Source organism: Lacerta agilis, chromosome 2 (assembly GCF_009819535.1).
Source record: "Lacerta agilis isolate rLacAgi1 chromosome 2, rLacAgi1.pri, whole genome shotgun sequence".
NCBI classification, from domain to species: domain Eukaryota; kingdom Metazoa; phylum Chordata; class Lepidosauria; order Squamata; family Lacertidae; genus Lacerta; species Lacerta agilis.
This window is the reverse complement of record NC_046313.1, coordinates 19,292,854-19,305,412: the sequence shown is the minus strand read 5'-3', so window position 1 is coordinate 19,305,412 and position 12,559 is coordinate 19,292,854.

The following is a 12,559-nucleotide window of genomic DNA, read 5'->3' as shown; positions in this document are numbered from 1 at the left end:
AGGTTCCGTTCCCCGCCTGCTTTCCAGCAACGGTACTTTTCCCACCCACATGCTGACAAATTGGCTCAGGAGGAAAACTGGACAGACAGATTCACAGAGATATGAGACATACTTGTAAAAGATACCAGTAGCGTGTTGTTGATTTTTTTATCAGTCGCTAGTCAGTAAACAAGTTAACGCATATCATATCCTATGGACCTAGGATGTGCAGAGAATATAAAATCCAAGCAGGACCTGCAACAAAAAGCTGCAGTGCGAAGTTCTCTGATTCAGAGTTCCAGCTAGCTGTGACCTTTTATCAGGCTACTCCATTCTGTTGCCACTGTCTGCTGGTGTGGCACCAAATGGCTACACACCTCATGAGACATCTTTATTTAGAGTATTCCCCCCCCATAATGTACATCATGCTCCCCCCCCCCAAAGTACCATTTCCTTTTATCATGTTAGGGCTATATTAAGATTTCCTTTGAAGCTTTAAGGTGGCAGTCCTAAAGCTGCACTACAGCTCAACTAGAATAAGTTAGATGAAGGGGGGGGGGAGATGGGGGGGGCAGGGCATGAGTTAAAGGAAGTTCTCTAGAACTGCTGTTGCAAAAGGTTTCCCCATAAGCCCTTGTGGTTGGCACAGAAACAAGAAAAGCAGGGTGACCATGCTGGCTCTGACCAATGGTTATTATAATTTGTCTCCCACCATTTGCCAGTCAGATGCCACAGGGCAGTTCACAAGCAAGGAACGATGGCAATATCTTTTTTTAAAAAGTATTTTTTATTAAAGATTTCTTGATTTGCAAAAGTTTGCGCAATGTCTCTCTCTCATATTTTTTACATGTATCATTTTTACAAATCAGTTTCATTTGTTGAGACATTGGGAAGAAAAGGGGCGAAAGAGGTGGACAGGGGTGGGAGGACGGGTGGGGGTGGGATCGGGTGATGATGTTTCTATTTTACTTAATATATGTAGGGTTTGATGTCAGCGTTGTTTGTGCAGGTTCTCTTTCGTTCGCTTGTGTTCCTTTGGTGGGGTGAGAGGTTTGGGTTGGCCTAGGGTGTGGTTGTTCATTTGTGATTGGCTGTGGTGGGCTTTGTTTTCATGTGTGAGTGGGGTGGGCGGGTGTTTTGGATCAGGTAACGATGACAATATCTATTCCTCCTATCTATCCCCAACACCTCATCGTTGGTGCAATCCATGTATTTCTGGAACGAAAAGTGAATCGGAGAAATGTCATTCTGGAAGGCGCTAGGAATGGGAAATTGCAGTGCTAATACACAAAAACGAATAGCTTATTCAAATTAGCCTTCATACCTGATGACTGGAAAGTGGCCAATGTAACATTGATTTTTCAGATGGAGATCCTGAAATGGAGAGAATCCGGTACATCAAGCCCACAATTTATGTGGGGGTTACATTCTGGAGATGAAGCCTAAAGCCAAAATCGTGCATAGTCAAAACTCATTTGGTGCAATCTGGCGGGGGGGGGGGGTTTGCAAAAGTCATTTTTTCTTTTTTACTTCTTTTTCTTTTTCTTTTTTTGCCAAGTTCATAAAGCTGAATGTGCACAATTTAAATGTGCATAAGTTGCGGGCTAGGGACGCAGGTGGCGCTGTGGGTTAAACCACAGAGCCTAGGGCTTGCTGATCAGAAGGTCGGTGGTTCAAATCCCCACAATAGGGTGAGCTCCCATTGCTCGGTCCCTGCTCCTGCCCACCTAGCAGTTCGAAAGCACACCAAAGTGCAAGTAGATAAATAGGTTCCGCTCCAGCGGGAAGGTAAGCGGTGTTTCCATGTGCTGCTCTGGTTCGCCAGAAGCGGCTTAGTCATGCTGGCCACATGACCCGGAAGCTGTACGCCGGCTCCCTTGGCTAGTAACGCGAGATGAGCGCCACAACCCCAGAGTCGGACACGACTGGACCTAATGGTCAGGGGTCCCTTTACCTTTAAGTTGCGGGGTTACTGTACACTATTGGCCTTTCGCCTTGTTTTCTCTCCCAGGTAAACTGGTAATTTTTTTTTTTAATGAAGACTAGAATTGATGCAAATGAACATGTGGTGTTGGCGAACAATAAATGTAACTGCATAGGGAGCTTATGCCTTAACGCTCTCAGATAATGACGGTAAATGGTTATCAAACATGTAGGCAGACATTATTCAATTGATGCATTTGTCTGAATGTGTGTGTCTTTTTTTAAAACAAAGCATTTTTGGGGTGTTTAACCGTATTTCTTCTCACCAGCACTATGACCGTCTTTGATCATTCATTTCCATGCCACAGTCACTGCATCTGTATTGACTTCTACCTATGTTGGTATTGACCCCCAACTCCTTGGGAAATAGCTATGTTTCCGGCATTCTCCTATCCCTCTTTGCCCTGCTGCTCCCTCGCCCTCTTCATATATGAAAGCGATCAGAATCCCAGTTCCCATTACAGATCCCAGATCCATCCAGGACAACACTATGCAGAGAGCATGCCTGGCCCCATTATTTTTATCTAAATCTACTCTCCTCGTCAAGAGCTCGATGTCTGACAACCCTATGCCATTCACCTTTTCAGAGTGATCTGAAAATAGCTGAGGTAATTTTTGTGGTGTTACCCCACAATCCAGATTTTCCTTTTCTTACACCCAGAAAAATAATTGACCACAGTGTTGCTTGAGGTATAACCAAGGTCAGGACCCAGAAGCCTGGCTTCTCACCATCACTGCAGAACTGTAAACTCGACCAATATCCCCATAAACTGGTGCGGAAACGGTTTTTTTGTGCCTCTGGCTTTCAACCTGGGGGTTTTGCCCTTCAAAGCTGGATTGTTAAGCCTCAGGGGCAGGAGGGGTCACATAAGCCTTAGGGCTTGTCATTGTCTAGGTAAGTCAGTCAAGGAATTCCTATTCCCTCCGGTCCCAAATCGATACTCTGCTGTTTTCTTCATCTGGAATTCTCCCTACCAATTCAGGCTACTACTATCTATTACCTTTGTTAAACATTTCATTTAATGAGATTCAGCCAGGAATCTGGTGCTATCCTTTTGGGGTACGTACTAATTCAGATGCGGGTGGCGCTGTGGGTTAAACCACTGAGCCTAGGGCTTGCCAATCAGAAGGTCAGCGGTTCAAATCCCTGCGACGGGGTGAGCTCCCGTTGTTTGGTCCCAGCTCCTGCCCACCTAGCAGTTCGAAAGCACGTAAAAGCGCAAGTAGATAAATAGGTACTGCTCTGGCGGGAAGGTAAACGGCGTTTCCATGCGCTGCTCTGGTTCGCCAGAAGAGGCTTAGTTATGCTGGCCACATGACCCAGAAGTTGTACGCCGGCTCCCTGAGCCAATAAAGCGAGATGAGCACCGCAACCCCAGAGTTGTCTGTGACTGGATCTAATGGTCAGGGGTCCCTTTACCTTTTTTTTTTTTTTAACTAATTCAGATTATCTGTCCTGTTAACCTTCCCTCTGTCATCACTATAGGCTTGTTCTCTCCTCTCCATGACACATAGCTCACATTCCCTCCTTGTGTGTATGTGATGCTCATCTATTAAGATGCCTTTCAGGATTAGGCCAATTTAGCATGTACATCAACTAGCCCTCGATTGCATATTATGCTGTGTTCTTTGTGATGGGCCAAACTCTTTCCATCACTAACAGTGTACCTACGTATTATTTGTAACACAAGGTATCAGTAGGCAAGGAAATATCTATAGGGCAGCAGCTTCCCATTAAACCATTTTAAAGTTTTTTCTTCCCCTTATCAAAAGTTATCATAAAATATTCATGCCTTTCAAATCTGTGTACAGAACTACAATTGTTCAGCTTTGTTTTATTGGTGTCTTAATTGTTTTTGTATTTATGTTACGTCAACTGCACAGGGAAATTTCTAATGCAGATAGGAATATAATAATACTGGTAATTATCACTCTAATACAAATTCCTATGTGCCAGTATGTTACATGGATCATGATCCCCCATAGGTTCTAAAGGATGTGTGGAAAGAGAGCTTTTCACGTTATGCAGAGAAAATATAAGGCAGAGATAGGCATCCCATCTCCCTCATAACTCCCTGTGCTTTTAGCAGCATGATAGACTAGAAGTCCGCGCCAGAGACATTTTGTTGTCCCACTACCATCACTAGTAGGGTCAACACTAACATCTCTTGCTGCACTTTGTGCCTTCCCTATCATTCCCCCACCCCCAGCTCAAGTACGGCCTCAAACAGTTAGCTTTACTCTGTTGCAAGGCAGAGAGAGATGTTCTGGTATGGAGGTGCAGGGCTTGGAAAGAATTGCTGGTTTTTTCTTTTTAAAAAAATATATGTTGTTTATCAAAATATATTGCAATTTCCAGTGGCTGGTTTAGCAAAACATTTATTGCACAGAGAAGTGGTGGGCAGGCATGTGCTTTGTAGCTCTTTGTAGCTGATCCTCCTGGCTGTTTGGAAGCCTGTACATCTCTCCTGCGCTGAGTTAGTTCCCATTCCTCAGCTTCAGGGTTGTGACTTGCTTACCTAGACTTAAGGGCTTCATTGTCTCCTAACCCTTTCAAAGCTGCTTGTTAGAAAAGTAAATGGCAGAGGCTGCAGACGTTTTAAAGAAATACCACCCCTTCACCAAAAGTTGGTTTGGACAGAACAAATTACAACAAAGTCCTCATTATTTGTCACTATTGTAAATCTCCCCAGTTCTGTATTTGTTTCCTCCTCCTTTTCCCCGAATAATTTTGTAGTGACCCCTGCTCCTCTTGACCTGCAGTCCAGCTGTAATTATGGCCAACAAATCATGCCTACTAGTGGCTCAGGGTAAAGACCGCCAATCACAAAATACCTCCAGTTAATTGGTAGGATTTGGATGAACGTAACTGTGTTTAATTGTTTGGTTTTTAATTTTAATTCTGCTTTTCTACACAAGTATGCAAAGCCACTTGCAAAAAGATAAATACATCACAGGCATCACACAGGATTAAAACAATTAAAGTGTGTCAATAAAACACACACACACAAACAAACAAACATTAAAAACAGATCAGTTTTAACAGTGATAGAAGCTGAAAACACAAGAGCAGCTAATTAAAGGCTATTATCAAATTCTCTAAGCTGACCTGAACAACAACATTCAATAAATGTCTAAAACTACACAAGGAGAGAATGTGACAGATCTGTAATGGTAGCGAGTTCTACAATCCTGGTGCCACCACACTAAAGGCCCAGTCTCGTGTGTCCATCTGCCAAAGTTCTCCATGGGTAGCGCTACCATTAGGTAGAATGAGGTGGCATGTTGTGGGGAAATGGAGCAGTGAAAAGTTGTGGGGGGGAGGGTTAAGGTGCAACACAATCTGCTCTGTCTCCTCACCCTTAAGCTAGCCTACTGCCCTCAGGTATGGTGAAGACAGCCAATACTGAAGTATGACACAACTGCTAATCCAGTTGACATCCCTCTGTGGAAGGGCATCTTGTCCTTCACTTCAGGCAGCAAATTGTCTTGGACCAGTCCTGAATTTAACTACCGGTATGGATGGCCTTAGTCTCCAGTCGTAGGGAGTACGCAGACTCACACAATCCAACAGCAGCACAGTCCTTTAAAATGGACTTAGAAATAGATACACGGTTCAACAAAATCAGAGTGGTAAGTGAAAACATGTCAGCGCCAGATGTGGAGAGGGATGTACATCCTTGTCAACAGCACAAACGAAAAGGCTACTTATAAGAGCAGACCCCCCCCCCCATATCTACATAGCCAAAATTACATTCCCCTCCATGTAGTTTTTCTCAGTATAGAACAGCCCTGCTACCGTTAAGTGCAGGTGGACTTGCTTTCTCCCCAACAACAATATATGGAAGTACAAACAAGTAGAGATTCCTTTACTCTAGAGCAGGGGGCTGGTCCACTGTCCCTCAGACCTTGTGGGGGGGGGGGCGGACTATATTTTGGAGGCAAAAAATGAACGAATTCCTATGCCCCACAAATAACCCAGAGATGCATTTTAAATAAAAGCACACATTCTACTCATGTAAAAACACCAGGCAGGCCCCACAAATAACCCAGAGATGCATTTTAAATAAAAGGATACATTCTGCTCATGTAAATAGACGCTGATTCCCAGACTGTCCGCAAGCCGGATTTAGAAGGCAATTGGGCCATATACGGTCCCCGGGCCTTAGTTTGCCTACCCATGCTGAGGTTTACTTCCCCAATGTTATTGCATTTGTGTTTGGAGGAGTGTTTTGCTCTATAGTGCAACCAAAAACAGGACGAAAAATAAACTGGAACATATGCAGAATAAAAAGGTACAGGGTTTCAGTAGGAAATTACAGGACATAACACTAATTGGAAATGAAGCAGTATGCCTGCCCAAAGCTTTTGCAGGTGCAAACAGTATTAGAAATGGGGTTGTGCGTAACGGTTTCCTCCAATCTATCTCAGGTACTCTGCAAATGTGACTTACCATGGAGTTTGTTTCCTTTTGATGAGAAATATTAATATTAATAAATATTAATAGGGGTTTATAACAGCAGCTCCAATGAAGGGACTTCTCCAGAGACATTAGGATTTGGAACTAAGCATTTGAAACGCACAATAAATGGGATAACTGAGAAGCTGGTTTAGGGGGGTTGTAGTGTTTATATTTTGTGATCCTTTATTATTTGGGACAAGAGATTCCATGGTTGTTGTGACTGAGCAATTTTCAACACAATGGACATTAACGCAAATCAATGGTGAAGCCTTCTCCTGTGCTCAGCTGACACACTCTATTAGCCAAAGGAGATATAAAGCATACTATATCTGACCTTTTTATAACTGAGCTTGATAGTTTGCGGAGCCGGATGGCAAAGAACTGAGATGGGCTCATCAATCTTTAGGGTTCTATCTATATGAAGGTGGCATTCCTGTTCTAATTCTCTTTTAACGGCTCTGGGCTTGATGCAGCATGGCTGCTGTTCTTCAGGCAGCAAAGACCTGTGAAGAGCTTTCTTATGCCTTAGAGTTTATTTGTAAATTGATATATAAAAAAATCTTTATATACTGCTATATCATTTTTTAAAAACCTTAGCAGTTTACAAGGATATCTATATACAAAAAAAAAAAAACTATGTAAACATTTAACATCAGAGATCATCAGCTAACCATTACAGAGGATGGGTTTCTTATTGCTGTCAGATGAACGTCACCAACTCAGGGGGTGACTAGCGACACTTCTGCAGATGATCTTGATGACTGAGCTGGAATATAAGGGCTCAGTGGTCCCTAAGGAGCCAGTGTGGTGTAGTGGTTAAGAACAGTAGACTCGTAATCTGGGGAACCGGGTTCGCGCCTCCGCTCCTCCACATGCAGCTGCTGGGTGACCTTGGGCTAGTCACACTTCTCTGAAGTCTCTCAGCCCCACTCACCTCACAGAGTGTTTGTTGTGGGGGAGGAAGGGAAAGGAGAATGTTAGCCGCTTTGAGACTCCTTCGGGTAGTGATAAAGCGGGATATCAAATCCAAACTCTTATTCTTCTTCTTGGTCTAATTTTTTAAGGGCCTCATAAATTGATACAAGAATCCTGAACTTGTCTTGGTATTAGATGGTCAGCCAGTCCAAATGTTCTAACAATGGTGTCACATGTTGTCAGTCATGTGCCCCACCGGCACTTTAGCTTCCAGACCAGGCCCAAGGGCAGCCTCACCCAAAGTGCATTGCAGTAATCCCGCCTCAAGGATTACCAATGCATGGTCTATAGTGGTCAGGCTATCCCTGTCCAGGAACAATTGTAGCTGGTGAACCAGACAGACACCAGCCCAGACCTTTCATAGCTTTCCTGATTCAGATGTTCTGGAGAAATTGGGCTGTACTAATAACACCTTGCTCCAAAACCCCTAATCACTGCTCCCAACAGCTTCATATTGGTGTTAAATAGCACTGAAGAGAGAATATAATTCTGTGGAACTGGGTGCCAGGAGGCCAACAAGCACCCGCCCAGTGCTATGCTATGAACATGGCGCTGAAGGTAAGAACAGAAGTGCTGTAATACAGTGCCACCAATACCATTCCCACTGCGCCAGTCCAAGAGAATATCATGGTCAAAAGCCACTGAATGATCAAGCGGAAGGAATAGGGTGTCTCTCTCATGATAAAGGTCATCCACCAGGGCAACCAAGGTTGATTCAGTTGCAACACTGGGTGTGAACCCAGATTGGAGTATATCCAGAAGTCCATCCAGGAATACCTGCAGTTGCTCCACAACCACCTTCCTCTTCACCGCCTTGCCAAGAAATGGGTGCTGGTGATGGGTCCATAGTTGTTATAGTCCATTGGGTCCAGGGTGGGTGTACCAGCACCTTTTTGAGGTCAGCAGGCAACATATCATGCACAGTTGCATTTAGCACACCCGTGACCCGTTCTGTTGCTGGGGTCAAGGCCCTGACATCCAAAGAGAACATGTGCAAGCTATCTTGTGCCAGTTTGGGGAGCGGAAAGACTCCCACGGACTTGCGGAGCTGAAAGGCTGTACAACAGCTTTTTTATTTCTTTAAATCTCTGAGTATCAGGCTAGTATAACCTGGCTGACTTTTTTTTTTAATTGAAAAACCCATTAAAAGCAGCTGAGTTATGGCCTTACAAAAAATAAAGTAAAATGGACACATATTAAAACAGAGGAACATAAAGCATGTCATTGGGCTTCTAGGATAGTCTATTAAGTCTCCAATACTAAAACGTCAGCAGTATTGATGTAAATGGCAACCACCCAGAGCAGAATTAAATAACTTCATAGATGGCCTATTAAACAGTGGTGTTATAGTCAGAAACAAAATGGTATTTCTAAATATCATTAAGACTTTATGGGCACTCTTGGATTACTGTACTCAAGTATGTATTTGTCCAGAGCTTTTTGACCTGAAAACACCTGGAAACTAGCATAGGTGCTTTTCAACTTGCTGCTTAAGATTGTATCGGCTTGAAGAAAGGCAACCCCTCTTGATTAAACGTACATATTGTGTGTGTCAATGGATCCTATAAAGTGGACATTATATGCAGGGGAAACTATTTCTATCTTTTGAGCTATCCCTTGTGCTTTATGCATTTGGTGTATATGCAAGATGTTCTGCTCATACATCTTAAAGAAAAGCCATTTAGTCACTGGAAGGACAGATCCTGAAGTTGAGGCTCCAGTACTTTAGCCACCTCATGAGAACAGAAGACTCCCTAGAAAAGACCCTGATGCTGGGAAAGATGGAGGGCACAAGGAGAAGGGGACGACAGAGGATGAGATGGTTGGACAGTGTTCTCGAAGTGACTAGCATGAGTTTGGCCAAATTGCGGGAGGCAGTGAAAGATAGGCGTGCCTGGCGTGCTCTGGTCCATGGGGTCACGAAGAGTCGGACACGACTGAATCACTGAACAAGGGATGGGGAACTTGTGGCCCTCCAGATGTTTGTTGGACTACAACTCTCATCACCTCTGATCTCTGGCCATGCTGACTGGGGCTCAATCGGATTTGGAGTTCAGTTCAGCAGGTCCCCCATTCTCTGTGTAATGGGATATAGGGCTAACCATTTAACTAAGCAGCTTCCAAGCCAGCTGATGAAAAGGATGTGTGGTCTTTATTGCATATGCTTCTGCTGCTCATAAGCAAATGAGTACCCAGATTTGAATAAAGGTTGAAGATCCCAATGGCAACATGGAAGGATAAACAAAGAATCCAGTTAGGCACAAACAGGTGGGTGAGCAATAGTGGCTTGTCAGGGCCAAACAGCATTAAAATAAAGCAAGCCAGACCATTGGGCAATTATTGTCTACACTGATTGGCAGTAACTCACTCACCAGGGTTTCAGACAGGAATATTTTCCCAGTCCTACTTGGAGATGCTACTAAATATGGGAACTTCTGCTTGCAAAGTAGATGAACTGCCACTGACTTATGACCCTTCCAGGTAAAGTATGGCATAATAGATTCCTTTATATAAAATAAACATGTGGCCATAGCCAGAAGTGAGTTGGAAGTGAATCATGAAGAACATGAGCCTTAACAATTTCAGGGGACATAGCCACAGGATGTAACCTGAAGTTCCAAAATTGCATGATGAGAATTGTTGACAAGGGATAAACCTTTAACAGCTCTCTTTTGATGATGCAAGTTCAGGGTCAAGGTGGAGATTCTAACCCGTGTTGCCTATTTCTTTATGCAAGCTACCCACCTGCTGAAATGCCCTTTCCTTCTACACAGCTATCAGAGGTGCAAGAGCTTTCCCCTCTGTTTCACCTGGTTACTGTATGGTGGTTCTATGAAACTAAGACACTCTGCATATTTAAAATGGGTTACTTTGGAATCTCAGGACATGATCCTTAAGGGATGTATGTACAGTATACTCCTCTCCTGTGCTGCTACAGTTCCTTCAGTTTACAACTGTTACATGAAATTATAATCTGCTTCTTTTGTCCAGAAAAATTATGAATGAATCATATCCAGGTATAGGACTGCAGCTTCCAATCTCAAGATGCAATACTTTGGGAAAGCTCTATAATGCTACTTGTGCAAGTGATGCAGGCCATTGTTCCTTTATTTCAGATTACATTTGATCTTGTGTTAAGCAGTGTGTTTTGTCACTATTTTTCTAGAAAAAGAGGTGTCAGAACTCACCATGAATGCCTGCCTCGTTCTCTTTGAATGGCAATGGCGCCCACTGGAGAGGTGTCAAAACTGAGTTCTGGCAGAAAAAAGCCCAGGGTCTACATATTGGACACATTAATTATATGCACTGAGTGACTAAAGTGTATTAGAGACATGAAACTGTGCTCCTGCTTAAAGTGAGGATCTCCAGAGTCACTTTCCTTTCCTGCTTTCCTCCCTTTTAAAAAAAGAAAGAAGACCGAGCAGTTTGTAAACTACAGAAGGGGAAATCAGTCCATTTTTGTTTTGTACCTTTTGGGTTATTGTTGAAAGTAGACTCTTAAACTGCATAGACTGAATGTCACGCTGTGACTATTAAATACCTTTTTGTGGGGTGGGAAGAAAGGAAGGGAATATGCACATTGGCCCTGAATGTAGTTCCCATCCCTTACCAAAACAAATACACCTGATGCACACATTCTTGTAAACAGCCCCAAACCTCCCGAGGTTGTAAAATCGACTATTTTTGCCAGGTCCTTCAGACACCAGGGATGATCCATTCACTGGCAATTGCCGGTTAACTCTTGGTAAGATGGGAGTCTGTGTTACTCTGAGAAAGACGGATGAGATTCTGACTCCCTCGGAGACTTGGGCTCCCTGCTTCCCCGGATTCCTGACCAGCTGCAGATGCTTGCTCATCACCTGGCAAGACCATATAGATGACCATCTTACCACGTGGTTATCCGAACCCCACAGCGCTAAAGTTACCGCTTGGCTAAACGGCCGTCTGAATTCACCCTGGGGCGGGGCGCGGACACGGAAACGAATCATTCAAACAAGAATCGCTTTCCGGCTCATTAAGGGAAAGCGCATTTCAGGGACAGTGGGGGTTTAGGAGGATCGCCTTGAGTGCAATAGCTTTCCCTTGGAACCGCGAACCAGTCTTTTTTTTCTGAAGGGGAAAAGGAAAAGAGTCGTTTAGTAAGAAGAACAGGCGCTGTTTAAACGGGTGGCCGCATCTGTTGGAAACGTTAAATCTAACTTCCTTTCCCCACTTTATTTCCCTCTTTTTTTCCCCCCAGGAAGAGGGAGGATCGCCTTTCGCTCGCTGTCCTTGGCCTCCTCATTCCTCCTCCTCCTCCTCCTTTCTCGCTCGCTCCCAGGCCGTGGGCTCTCTCGCTCGCTGTCCTCGGCTATACCGCCCACCTCATTAATAGGCGTCTCACCTGGCCAGCTCCCCCCTGCTACGCTCCCTTGACCCTGGAGGCTTTGACTGTGCCCAGCAGAGCGGAGCAGGGCGGGGTGGGCTGCCTGCAAAAGGGGGGGGGGCGCGGAGAATGAGAGAGACAGAAAGATGCTTGCTCGGGAGATTCGCTGACACAAGCGAGGGGTCTCTAGAGCCCTGGAAAGGCAGTCGATGAACCCTGGGGCGGAAGGTGTCGCGCTTGCCCTCGGAAAGAGAGAGAGAGAGAGAGAGAGAGAGAGAGAGAGAGAGAGAGAGAGAGAGAGAGAGAGAGAGAGAGAGAGAGAGAGGCACCTCCCCCGCTCGCTCGCTCGCCTTTTATCAGACGGCCAAAAACAACACCGCGGAAAAAAGGCAACAAAACCGCACGTGGCTCCTGGTTGGAGCCGGGCTCGGGACCTGCCAAAAAACAGCCCCCCCTTCCCTCCCCCAGCTACCCACCCACCCCCAGGCGCAGCCCCGGTTAGCAGCGCCCTGCTTGGAGATGCGATTGTAACTTGTGAAAGGGAAAGAGGCAGCAGCGCTCCAGCATGCAAAGCAAGGAGCTGCAGTGCATTAACGGAAAAGGGCAGCGGAGGGTTATTGAGTGGGTGACAGCTGCGACGCCAGAGCCGGGGAGAAAGGCAGAAAGAAAACTGCTCGCTTGGCAGAAAACGAATCTCTCTCTCTCTTCCTCTCTCTCTTGCAGCGGAGGCGCGCGGGTCTTGCTGCGCCGGAGTGGGGAGGGGGGCACTTAAGGACTGTCAGAGCGCCCGCGAC